This window comes from Marmota monax, unplaced genomic scaffold (genome assembly GCF_021218885.2).
Source record: "Marmota monax isolate L192 unplaced genomic scaffold, Marmota_monax_Labrador192_F-V1.1 WCK01_AAM20220418_F8-fsc00120, whole genome shotgun sequence".
NCBI classification, from domain to species: Eukaryota; Metazoa; Chordata; class Mammalia; order Rodentia; family Sciuridae; genus Marmota; species Marmota monax.
In genome coordinates, this window is record NW_026694424.1 from 1,694,784 (window position 1) to 1,698,218 (window position 3,435).

Genomic DNA, 3,435 nt, shown 5'->3' on the forward strand with positions numbered 1-3,435 from the left:
TTTAGTTTGTCAATGAAGAAGTGAGTTGGCTTCCCACTCACTCAAAGGGAGGGGATAATATCAAAGGACTAAGAACAGTGTAAACTAGGAAAGAATAACATAATTAAACATACACTAGTGACTTGGAAAAGGGTCACTAGTGACAAATTTTCAATCAAAAGAATAGCTTAAACATGGATATGAGAAAATCTCTCATTCTGTACAGAATAGGAAAATGACAAGAGGCTCTAAATTAAAAACTTGTCTCATTTCAGCCATTATTGAATCCCTACTATGTGTATTTCTGGCACTATGCTATACTGCCTGCCCCCATAAGAACCAACTGTGGGAGATACTGATGGAACCAACATGAGGTCCCTATCCTAAGGTAAGTGCTAACAGGAGTGGATATAAGAGAGCCAGTGTAATTCTAGAAGCTGCAAACTGTGTCCAGAAGAAGGTAAGCCATTTCTCTCTCTAGACTTATAACCAGTTATTTAAGGATATTTCTTAGGGAAAAAATAATAATCATGTGTTGTTCAACTGAGCTATGTTTTTCAAATAATCTGCTTAAGAAAATCTTTATGTTTAAGAGGGAGATTGCTAAAAAGAAATATAGCTTTATCCTCCCACAGACAGCAGTTTATCAAAATTATCTACGAGGACTCCAGCTTCATCCACCACAAGAGATCAGAGTCACACCTGTGTTGTGAAAAATGAAGCTTCTATGTTCTGCATTTATGCATACAACATAGTAAAAATCACTCCAGACTTCTCTACCATGCATTCTGTCTGAAGCAAGTCCCTGCACATTTGAAATGTTTCCATAGTATCTCAGAGGAAGCAAAAAGAGAACAGGGAGAGGAGCAGGTGTGTGGATCTGAGATCAACAATTTCAGGATGCCAGGACCCCAGACCAGATATAGAGGCACAACTATGAAATTTGTGTGGGCTTATTTTCTGTTATTTTTGAGAAGGAAAGGAGGTGGTGGCTGTTAGCATGTACTATTATTTGGGGGACCATGCCTTATAAATAATTATTTTCTGCATACAGGAATCAGTATGGGACAGAGAGCAGAGGATTTGGATGTGGATCCTAGCTCTGCCACCTACTAGGTGTTATGATAGAAATTCATTATCTAAGGCTGGTCTTGTGGCTCAGTGGTAGAATGCTCTTCTAGCACATGTGAGGCACTGGGTTTGATGCTCAGCACCACATAAAAATAAATAAACATATAAAAAAAGAAATTCATTATCTAACACCAACTAATTTATTACCTGTAAATAACCATGTGTATACAAAGGAAGCAAAAGTAGAAGAACCATATTATTTATCATCTAAATTGTATATCTCCTTGGGCTTTGATATTTTTGTTGGGCAAAGGGAAAATGTCCTTCAGCTAAAGGCAACAATGCTGTTTTTAAAATTTAAATATTGGTAACTTAAGTCACAGCTTCCTTTCTCCGCATTCTCCCTTTTTGAAATGCAATAAGTCACCTAACCAGTGGATCATGCAAAATCCTGTCATTATATTTTTTAAAATGTTATTTAAGAAGCATACAAAATTGCAATTGCACTATTCAAAATAAGTAAACTATCAGAAGATGCAGGAATATCAGGAAGAGGGCTACAGCAAGAGATCAGTATCGTTACACCAGCAGCCTTGGGAAAAAGTGATTATTGCAGCCAACCTCAAATATAACTGGTTTTCATGGAAGACAAGGCTAGAAAAACTGACAGAGGTAAGGTGTGCTTCTTAGGGAGGAAGCTGTCTTCTCTGATCCTAAACTCTACAAAAACCTTGTAATAGATACACTTATATGATGTCAGAGGATGTTAGATTGTCGCATGAAACAGGTAAACCTCAAATAAAAATAATTTAAAAAGTAGCAACTGTTTCTTTCATATTAAAAAATGGTCAGAGTAGGGAATCCCATACTTTCTTGGGGAATCTTCATGGGGTCACCAAGGGCCCAGGTTCCTAAATTCCTATCCATCAACTTCAAGATTTGTGGCTTTTATACTCAAAGTAGCTCATGGCCCAAGATGACTCTTGAAAATACCAGGCATCACATTTGAGTTTTAGGTTGTCAGCTCAAAGGGGGAAACTACAAGTTATTTGTCCCTTTCCATTTAAGAAAAATTTTCCAGAAATCTCACACAACACTTCTGCATCTATTTTGTTGGTTTGATTTAGTAGGGGGCCACATCATGGAAGGGTGCATGGGTAGCTGAGAAGTGTAATCTTTCTGCAGAGTAATGTACAAATATTTGGCCAGGCAACTCATAGTCTACAGATGGGAATAACAGAAGGGACAACGTCTTCAATGAGAGTTTTACAGAAAACTCAGATATGAATTTTACAGAAATGTATTATCAGAGGCAAGAGAACCAAGTCCTGTGACCATAAAGTATTATTGCATCTATTCTATCCTCACTCTGGTCACTGCTTTCTCCAAGAGAAGAGAATGCTGAAGGTCTAGAGAAATAATTTCATGCTTAATATGTTGGATCTAGTGAACTTCCCTGAGGACCACCCTACATTTAAAAAAAAAAGGAAGTTCTAATGGAAAAATGCTGAGAGCCATAGCCAAGTAGGAATGATGCATGGCATTTTTGGTTGAAAGGTGATGCCATCAAGCCATTGAGATGATAATGATTATGTTAAGATGTGCATTCAATTGGAGATTAGACCCCTGCTGTCCGCCTGCTACTTTGGAGCTCTTGCGGGACTCCTGGAGAGTTCCCATTGGTTGGGGAAGTGCGGTAGGAGGGAATTCCAGAGGTGGGATTTCCTGTTGGTGTAGTGTGTCCTGGGAGAAGGCCACGTGCGTGACATTCACGGGAGTTTTGGAAATAAAGTTTGTTCCTGCTTGAGTGGCTCGTGATTTTGTGCCCAGCCAGACTGCGCAGAAAAACACAAATCTAGATCTTATCAGGAGATTTAATCAATGCTGGTCATATTTCTCTGAGCATCTCACAGGCAATAGATACACAAAACGTTTGCCTATAATTTCTCTAATAACTTAGTTGTGAAGAAAGTGCTTTGTTCAAAGCACATATGTAACCCAGGCATCAGAAGCTCTCTGAACCCTTTAATTCTAATGTGGATGGATTTTAGCCCCATTCCTTGGACTGTGGAAAACCAGAGCCCTTTGCATGATTGCCATGAGCTTTGGAAGGACTTTTGTTCTCAGGTTTACATCTGGCTTTGATCACCTGCTTCCACCAGGTGTCTCTGTTTTTATGGATCAACTTGATCATGTTGTTTCTCTTCCATGCTTTGTAGATATTGACATAGGACTTGGATATTTTTCTCGTTTTACACATACATGCACACACACCGAACCAAAACAACAAAACCAAACCAAAACTCCCGAAGTTATTTTGTGTGAGTCAAAGACTTTATGTATGTACACATGAAAAAAATAATTAAATTAAATAGCAGACATGTT